Consider the following 10,797-nt stretch of genomic DNA (forward strand, 5'->3'; position numbering starts at 1 on the left):
ATTCCACAATAGATAAATTTTATGGAAGAGGTTTTATAGCATATGAGATAACTATCTAGTCAGTACCTGCCAGACTGTTACTCTTCTCTTTGGGATACATTTTCCCCTAAATAAACTGGTAAGGGGCAAGAAATAATAAGGAGTAGGTAGGCTTTCTGAGTCTGCCCCTGAGCCTGAAGTTGGGGGCAGGGTAGGGGGAGGGTATAGCTGATTTTACAACAAACAGGCTAGTTTAGGGTTTATAGAGTTAATTATTAAAGCTTACCTAATAATACTCAAAATAAATACTAAGATCTTCGAAAAGAAACCTGAATTTAAACCTTGTTTGTGTTTTTCTAAAGATCAGTAATTTTTTATTAACTGAAATTAGGTTGCTTACCAAGAACCTGGAAAAAAATCCAGGCCCTCAAAATTCCCCTTGAATCTTCAAGTGGGCAATTCATTATTCTGCTCCTGTCCCGTGGATGCCCAGCTGTTGGTAGCTGAACTCTCCCGCAAAGGTGACCCCCACTTGGAGAAGTGAAGTCCTGATTGCAGAGCACTGTAGAGAGCTCACCTTAGGATGAAAAGGGGAATCAATTCTCTTCATAAAAGGGCTCTCTGACTACAGATGAAAGTGCTTTGGGGATTTGGGGCCAAACCTCGTGAACTGAGCAGGAAAAAAAAAAAGGTACTTTGTGAAGGGTATTTGAGTTGCCAATACCCTGAGATACCCTTAAGAATGATCTGCAACTGACCGTAGTTGAAACTTACTTTGACATTTTCCCGAAAATGGGAATATTGGAAATCAGAATGCTTCGGTTGAGGAGTAACAACAAATTAACTCGAATATGGCTCATTATTACATAAAGCCTTATTATATTGTATTATTGTTTGTGAGGCTAAGAGTGTGGGCTTGGCAACATCTCTGAAGCTTTAGAGAGGACCCCAAGTTCCAGATGAGAATGCAACTGCCAACACTTTGATTGTAACCTTGCGAGACTCTGACCAGAAAACCCAGCCACTCCATGCCAGACTTCTAACCTACAGTTCTGTAAAGCTAATAAATGTGTATTGTTTTAAGCCAAAAAAAAAAAAGGAGTGTGGGCTTGGGATTTCAGGAAGTTCTGAATTCAAATCTTGATGCCAACATTTAGTACCTATGTGACCTCAGACTAATTTCTAACTTCCCCGTTTCTTGTTTGGTTTTTTAAATCTGTAAAATAGAGATAATACTACCTACCTTCACTAAGTAAGGAATAAATAAGATAATATATGTAAATAGCTTGGCAGAGTATCTGGCATAGAGTAAGAGCCAAATAAATGGTGACTACTATCGTTAGCTTAGCATAATTGAACGTCAACAATTATAATTAACTACACTTGCAAAAATCTGAGTAAAAGATGGCTTTACTTACTTAACAACCAGAAACGCCTTCCCAAGGGGAGGGAAGTGGATTTTTAAAACTCTTCTCAGTGTTAGTTTGCATATCTTTGGGGTATATTCAAAGGTGGTAAGCAGCACTTTGAAGTATCCTTCTGGTTCATAGGTTTGGGGAGCTTATTTGCCACTTACATAAGAAGCTGTGTCTTCTTTAAGTCTCACTTTGCAGAAAACAGTGGGAATATTTACCAAGCATTTTTCAGAAATGAGAGGTAAGAAATTCAGCCAAGGTTCTGGGGATACATACACAGTGCAACAACATAAATAAGGGGTCTCAATGTAATATACAATACTACTAAAAATAATAGCTTACATCCCCAGTGATGTAGAAGTTGCCTGAATGGGCTTCTCTGACTATTGCAATCACAGTGAAAAGATCAGCTTGAGCTGACTGTAGCCCTGGGGTGCACCCAGTGAGATAGCTCGGCCTAGATAACGCCTGTTTCTCATTTATGGCCAGAAAAGCAGTGTTTGCATCAGAGAGTGTGAAATTCATCTGCAGATTTCAAGGGGAAAGCTGGAGGCCAAGGATTAAGTGAGAAGACACGAAATCTTTCAGTAAAACATTGGGAAGTGGTAATATGAAAATGACGCTCTTGAGTCCTACTTCCCATCAGTGAGATGCTTGAGAATAGTTGGTCTGATTAAGACAGGGAAAAAAATATTCATGAGCCAGAAAATGAGAAGCGGAAGTCTTGCTTTGTGGTCTTCCTCACTACAAACATCTTCCGCGTATTAAGAGCTAGGAAGAGGGGGTGGTGGTGGAAATTTTGGTATTTATGAAGAGTGTAAATCAAGTTTTACTAACGGGATTCTAAAACGGGGGAGTGATTAGAAAATTGTGGAGTAAAATGCTTCATCAGTGTGAAGTTTTGCCAGCTGCTGCAGTTATATCCTAATATATCCCTGGGTAGAATTATGGCATACTGGTGCCAAGAGGGCTCTAGTTCATCTGGATTTGATAGGATACTGACAATCACACAGCTCCGTGGGCCTGGGACTGTGTGTTACAGGTAAAGTGTTCAGGCTCCTTCACCCTAAAGGCTTTCATAGTGTTTCTCAATCTTGGGTAATATAATGAACTCTTCTAAGAGGAATGAAAATTCTCCAGGGATCCTTACATTTACTTAAATTATCCTTAGTATAATGTTATCTTAAAATGTACACAAATAAAACTAGGTGCAAACTCCTAATAGTTGTAGTTCTTATAAACCAAATTATAATTTTCCAGATTAAATTTAAATAAAACTATGGAGCCAATGATATTGAAATTGACAATACTAATTTAATGAGATGAATAATGTTATTTTGCTGCAACTATGTAACTGATTACAAAGTAAACATGGTACTGATTGCCACAGGGCAGGCTCTTTTGATGTTGGTGCATTTATAAAATGATCTCTCTCAATTTTTCTTTATTTGAACTATTAGGTTACCCTCATTAATACAGTGGTAGTGCACCATTCACATACTAAGGCCAGCTCTATTCTTTTTTTTTTAAATTTTATTTATTTATTTATGGCTGTGTTGGGTCTTCGTTTCTGTGTGGGGGCTTTCTCTAGTTGCGGCGAGCGGGGGCCACTCTTCATCGCGGTGCGCGGGCCTCTCACTGTCGCGGCCTCTCTTGTTGCGGAGCACAGGCTCCAGACGCGCAGGCTCAGTAGTTGTGGCTCACGGGCCTAGCTGCTCCGCGGCATGTGGGATCTTCCCAGACCAGGGCTCGAACCCATGTCCCCTGCATTGGCAGGCAGATTCTCAACCACTGCGCCACCAGGGAAGCCCTCTATTCTTTTCTTATTTGCCCGGGACAATTGGAGAATGCTACATCGTGTCAATATGATCACAAACACAAAGCAAACATGAGCAAAATCATGAGGCTGTACTCAGTGATAAAGTATTTATCTTATTCTTAGTGAAAATGTCCTATATCTGCACTGTCCAATATGGTAGCCCCTGGCCACATGTGGCTATTGAGCACTTAAAGGGGACTAGTGTAACCCATGAACAGAATTTTTAATTAATTTCCATTTAAAAAGCCATATGTGGCTAGTGGCTACTGTGTTGGACAGTGCAGAATTCTAGTTCATGCATTTATTATAGTTTTTTAGATTATCATTAAAATGAAATCACTAGCTGTTTGAGTAGGGCAATGTATTTAACCTCTCTAAATCTCACTGCCTTCATCTATAAATTGGAGATAATGAGATATAATGCATGTAGTCACTTAGCACAGTGTCTGGAACAGAAACAACACTCAATCCCTAGGGATGTGAATGGGTGATAGGCCAGGAGGAGGGTTTGCCCCTTTTCATAGTCTCCATCACTGCCCCTTCAAGCCACCCTGGGTGTGCTTATTCTTTGAAATATGCAATTGACATTTTCTCCATTTTATGTGAAGTGCCAGTGAAGGCATCTTTAGACAACATTGCTATCTTTATTAGTCTATAATAGGCAAACTAAGTAAAACTAAATAAAAACAATGTGTTTATCATGCAAATGTAGCTTTGATAAGTCACCCACCTTCCAATTAGATTATCTCCCTGTGCCCCTCCTACACTGAAATTTTTTTTTTTATATATCTTTATTGGAGTATAATTGCTTTACAATGTTGTGTTAGTTTCTGTTGTACAACAAAGTGTATATTGAAATTTTGAAGCTGCCAGTGATCTTGAATAACTGTCACAGAGGCATCACTAGCCAAGGTGTTTAGAGACCTCGTTTTTATTTCTCTGGAAAACAGGAAGCCTAAGCCCCTTTCGAGTTGTAGTGGAACACTGTGAAACTGGTTATGTCACACTCCTTACTGCCTCTGTTGCTGCTCCGACAGGGGATGCTCTTCCATTCCCCAGGCCCAACTCACACCCCATTTGCACCTGGCAAACGTTCAACATCATTTTCCAAAATCTGCTCAAGCTTCACCTCATCCATACAACCTTTTCTGACTCTCCCAGGTAAAACTCATCCCTTCTCTCCCTGGCCTCACCATGTACTTGACATAGACTTCCATCATAGCAACTGCTAAGTTTTCACATTTATTTCACATTTATTCTTACCTTGTGTTATGGACTGAATTGTGTTCCCCTTAAAAAGATATGTTGAAGTCCTAACTCCCGGTACCTCAGAATATGACCTTATTTGGAAATAGGGTTGTTGCAGATATAATTAGTTCAAAGAAGACGAGGTCATACTGGAGTAGGGTGGGCTCTGAATCTATTATGACAGGGGTCCTTAATGGAAGAGGAAGGAGACAGAGACACAGACACACAAGGGGAGAATGCCATGTGATGACAGAGGCAGAAATTGAAGAGCTGTAGTTATAAGGATTGCAGGCAAACCACCAGAAGCTAAGAAGAGGCTAGGAAGGACTGTCCCCTACAGGTTTCAGAGGGAGCGTGGCTCAGCTAACACCTCGATTTCAGACTTCTAGCCTCCAGAACTCTGAGACATTAAACTGTTCTTTTAAAGCCACTTAGTTTGTGGTACTTTGTTACGGCAGTCCTAGCAAACACCTTACTAAACCACAAGCTCCTTGAGGACAAGGACCTTGTTTGATATATTTATTGGCAGTTGTCACAGTGTCTGAACTAATACGTGGGATGGATAAATGAATGAACACACTACCTATTCCTTTGCCTTAATCTCGTCTCAGATTGGAACAGCAGAAAAATCACTTTAAATACATTCAGTGCTGCTGCATTTGGCCACACAGGCTAGGCACTGCATGACTCCAGAGTTGTGTGATGTGGTGACCTTCAATTATTTATTATTGAATAACAATCAACGTAAGGAAAGTCAATAGAACAGTGAACCTCCAGGCCATGTGTTAGAAAAACCACTACTATTGGGAGGTGCAGCTCTTACCCAGCCAAAGAGCAGAAACCATAAATAATTATCCTCTAGATTGGGAATTGGTAAACTACAGCCTTGGGCCAAGTCCAGCCTGCTGTCTGCTTTTGTAAATAAAGTTTTACTGGAACACAGCCATACTCATTGATTTACATATTGTCTACAGCTGCTTTAGTCCTACAATGAGAGAGTTGAGTGGTTGTGATGGATAGTGTTTGTGATATAAAACCTAAAATAGTTACTATCTGGTCCCTTACAGAAAGAGTTTGCAGAACCCTGCCCTAGATAGTATAAATTGAGAGACATTTGCCAAAATGTTTTATATTAAGTGGTAAAAAAAAATCTCACCTTGAAACTGAAACCATTCGTTTTATCACACTTCGGAAGATTCTACGTTACTACTGTTAACGTCAGCATGCCAGGAAGAAAACTATGTGTAGAAAATAATTTATTTCCATCTCAAAAATGGGAGCCAGGGGTGTTTTATATATATATATATATATATATATATATATATATATATATATATATATATATATATATGTATATTAGCTAATTTATGTGTGTATGTGAATAGGGGCTGTGGGTGGAGTAAATTCCAAGCAGATACAACATACGCAACTTACAAAATGATGTGCTCTATATAGGGAATTTTTTGAACTGTGTCCATCTCCCCAAATTGGAGAGAAGAAATGGATGGAGATCTGTCATGAAGTCCAGGAGGAGAAACGCTATTCCAATGTTTATGAGAACAGTTCTGCCTGCAGTTTTATTCCTTCTGGAAAGTATTGTGGAAAGTCTTTGACCTTTCTGAGAGGTCCCTTATGCATCAAGTACAGGCCTGCCATGTGACCGCATCACCCTGGCCTCAGCTGATTGGGTCAAGGCTGGATACCTGATCCATAGGTCAAAGGCCTATATAATGGCCTGGTACAAGGGCTCTGCCCAATAGGAGTGAATGAGGGCCACACCAACCTCATGCTCACTCTTGGGAAGCTTAAAGACTTCTGGAGACAATGAATCTATGTATCAAGATTAGCAAAAGCAAAAACAGAGCGTACTTGTCACCACAATGACAGGGCAATTGTTACCTAAGGGATAGGAAGAAAACCTGTTCACAGCAGCAACACTGCATCCTGAGTGATGCTTCCATTTCTAGAGGTCTGACTGTGCCACTGGGGCACTGTCACTAACCATGGTCCAGTATGTTCCATTTTTGTGTTATCATTTAAGGATGGGTTTAGTTCATGGTCAGCTCAACTTCTGTATTTCATCACTTCATCCACTTGCTTCCCATCCTCTGTACCCTTCCCTGATTGTTCTTTATTTGTAACTGCCTTGCAAACTCTAACCCTCTACCAACCCAACCGTGTACTTCTCTACTCCTATACACGGGCAGTTTAGGGTTTAACCAGCCCTAAATACATTACCTAGCCACTGTATTGGTGGCATTATAAATGCATGGTTTCCAACCTCAGTTTGTCTATTTAGAATTCCATTGTATATACATATTTGACTCACTCTCCTATTCCTCACAGCTGATACTGCAAAACTTCAATGCTCCCCAGGCTTCCATCTCCATTGCTCACCTTACATCCAACCTCAGAGAAAGGAGAGGTATCTGGCCCCAATTTCCAGACTCTCTCCAAGAACGTAAATAAACCTGCACCCTTTCTTTCCTGCTTTCCTGTTCCTAAGGAAGAGGTGAAGCTACTCTTGTTCAAAGCTAATCCCTCTGTCTGTGCTCCAAATCCTAAGATCTTCCATTCTTGATTCTAGTCTTGTTCCTACACAGTTATTCCCTCTCATTCCCGTATCTTCCACTTCTCCCTTGTCCATGGTCTCTTTCCTTGTGCATATGTATATATGCTCATGTCTCTCCTCTTTAAAAAAATCTTTCTTGACTCTTCATAACCTACTAGCTATCATCTGATTGAACTCATTCATTTAAAGGCTGTTCATCTTAAAAGGTATAGGAAATTCTGCTCAATATGGAGAATGGAGGTAATTTAAAAGAGCCCCAGGGACTTCCCTGGCAGTCCAGTGGTTAGGGCTCTGCACTTTCACTGCAGGGGGCACGGGTTCAATCCCTGGTCAGGGAACTAAGATCGTGCCAACCGCGAGGTGTGGCCACAAAAATAAAATAAAATAAAATAAAATAGCCCCATTCCCAAGTCCCTGCACATAGAAATGCTGCTTAAAATATAATAAACTATTTTTTTCTTAAAAGAATAACTAAGCTCAGATTGTGTAAGAGGTCAGGGGTGAGGTCATACTGAAGTAGAGTGGGCCTCTAATCCAGTTTGCTGTGTGTCCTTCTAAAAAACACCACCATGTGAAGAGACACAGGGACACCTCCATGCGATAATGCTGGATTGGAGTGATGTATCTGCAAGCCAAGGAATACCAAGGATTGCAGGCAAACCAGCAGAAGCTAAGACCAGGCAAGGAAGGATTCACCAACAGGTTTCAGAGGAAGTAGGATTTTGGACTTCCAGCCTCCAGAACTGTGAGAGAATAAATTTCTGTTGTTCTAAGTTACCCAGTTTGTGTTTTTTTGTTATGACAACTAACTAGGAAACTAATGCAAACAGCAAAGCCATCTTTCCTCTCTGCCACACCATTTTAATATATTTAGGACAGGATTGGCTTATATGGGATAAGCAGAGAAAGAATGTGTGCGTAAAGGGTCTGGAGACTTCATGTGAAATCCTTAGGTTCAGAAAGTACCACAACCATTTGATTCGCATTATGATATTCATGAATGTGAAGAAGTAAGTCCCCCAGTTGACCAAGTACAAGTTATTTCACCAGGAAGAGTACACCAGGGAAAATTAAATGCCCCCTGGGTACCCTCCCCAACATGTGTTTCTCATTGCCCACCTCTCCACCCCCAAATTCAGGGTGATACGTAGGGACCTCCCTAATTATACCCAAGATGTTTCTCTTTTCTGTTCTTTGTTTTTTCTCCCCAATCTCTACCCCCAACAACCATTTTTTTTTTTCTTTAGCTTATCCTCGTTTTGCTTTAAAGCTGTCAGTGGCATCCAAAATAATTTCTTGAATCCCTGTGGAAGAAAACAGACTACCAAAATATCTAATCCCTACTCTAGCACTTTAACCCACATATATTCCTTCGAATAATATTATAACTCTCCCTGGTGCTGCTGTCAAGACAGGGAGTTGGAGGTGGGGAAGGCAGAGAGAGACAGGATCTGTGTTGCCAGGAGAAGAATAGAGAGGGTAAAAAGGAACACGAAAGTAGACATGGAGGTGGGTGACTAAAGGTCACCAGCCTTTCCTCCTGGAATGGATGTTCTGAGACCTCCTGACCCTTGGGAAAGAAGCGTTTTCCAATGCTTCCTTGCCTTCTGCTCTGAATCTCTGGTATTCTGATTTTTAGAAGTGAAAAAAATATTTTGATTTAAGCCATATGGCCTTTTTCTCCTTACGCTGGAGCTGTAGAAAACTCAGAGGGGCAGGTGTGGAAAGCAGTGGCAGCAGAGTGGGTGGGTACACAGGGTCTGTGTGTCTATAGCTTGTGCAGCTCTGTAGCTATGGCAACCATGTGCAATGCCACTCGCATAGCATCATAACATGGCCCTAGAGTTACCCCTGGCTATTCAACTATTCCTTTTCACTGCACTATCTGTGCTGCTGTTTCCTAGCTACTATAGCTCTATCATAATTTTTTGAAGTCATGCTTAAGTATTGTTTCTGTTGGTTATGCTTGTTGTCAGAACACCTTAGTTCATCTGGTAGAAAAACTAGGTAGCAAAACCAAAAACCTATTTCTTACAGATATTGTTAATAGTTAAAAATTGTCTGTACTAGATATAGAAAACAAACTTATGGTTACCAAAGGGACAAGGTGGAGGGAGAAAGGGATAAATTAGGTGTTTGGGATGAACAGATATATACTACTATATATAAAATAGATAAACAACAAGGGCCTACTGTATAGCACAGGGAACTATATTCAATATCTTGTAATAACCTATAATGGAAAAGAATCTGAAAAAGAATACATATATATATAAATATATAAAACTGAATCACTTTGCTGTACACCTGAAAATAACACAACATTGTAAATCAACTATACTTCAATAAAAAAAATTGTTTGTACTTAAACATGTTGAGTTAGAAAGATTCTTGAGGCTGTGGTCTGGACAAGACGACCACTTGGGACTTTTTTTAGTTCTAAAGGTCCATGCTAGATTCTGTTTAGAGCTAATGATAGTATCGACTGACTGCCTGCCTACTGAAAATCAATTTTTTTTGTCAGTTGTTACAATTTCCTAACTACAAGAGTAATAAAATTTAAATAAAATTCACAACAATATATGCAAATATATTATTTCCTATGGAGCTTTTATGCAAGTTATTTATGCGTATGTACCCCATAAAAGAAAGCTGCATTGTGTTAATTCTGAGAATATATACACAAATGGTTTCTTTTATTTGTTGTTAAAAGCAATCTCCAAATCCTCAGAAATATTTCTGCTGTAATTAAATTTAAATGTTGTGTTTTTTTGTTTTTTTTTTAATTCATGTGAGTTGACAATTTACTATGTTCATATTTTTAGCTTCCTTATGTTTGGTCATTAATTGTGGTATCATAAATAGCTAAGATTTAAAGCCCTTAACCTTCCCAGACCCAAGTAGAAGCAAAATGTCAACACCCATAAGTTATGAGCAGTCTCCCAAAGGAACTGTAATACAAAATACACTTATAATTGAATTAACTCAGGAGAGGATTCTGGGAAGATGACAGCATCAGTAGCATAGATTTTCATTCTCTCTGAATCCTTACACAGAAACAGAGAGAACAAATGGATAGCAAAACCTAAAACCCATGAACAACATTTACAACAAAACCAAGAACAAAGTATCCTCACGAACTCCAAAATACAAGTAGGAGGGTACAAACCATCAATAGCCCCAAGATCTGCATGGTATCAGTGTCTGTGTGAGAGAAAGGATAAGGAAGTTGCACCTGGATCTGAGAACAGGAGGACTCCAAAATAGCCAATAGGTATCGACTGAGAAGACGGCAAGGCAATTTGAGAACATCAGCTGAAACTGGGAGAGGTTTGACCAAAACCAGTATAAAGCCCATGGGAAAAAAGGTCTGATGAAGCTGGAGCAGCCTAGCTCCTATGAACTCTCAAAACCAACTGCTTTGCAGGACAGAACCCCAAACCAAAGAGAAACTACTTGGAGTAGAATAAAAGTTGAACAGGACATGGACAAGAGAGGAGGGAAAGAAAAGCTCCAGACCAAAGCGGTGTAATATTATAAAGCAAGTTGCCTTATTTTTTGACAGTCCCCAAAATCAAGAGAGGAAGTTCTGTGAAGTAAGGAAAGGTTTCTTGTAAATTAAAAAAAATTTTAAATTTATTTTTGGCTGCATTGGGTCTTTGTTACTGCGTGGGGCTTTCTCCAGTTGTGGGGAGCAGGGGCTACTCTTTGTTGCTGTGAACAGGCTTCTCATTGCGGTGGCTTCTCTTGTTGCAGAACACGGA

Source organism: Eubalaena glacialis, chromosome 19, assembly GCF_028564815.1.
Source record: "Eubalaena glacialis isolate mEubGla1 chromosome 19, mEubGla1.1.hap2.+ XY, whole genome shotgun sequence".
NCBI classification, from domain to species: domain Eukaryota; kingdom Metazoa; phylum Chordata; class Mammalia; order Artiodactyla; family Balaenidae; genus Eubalaena; species Eubalaena glacialis.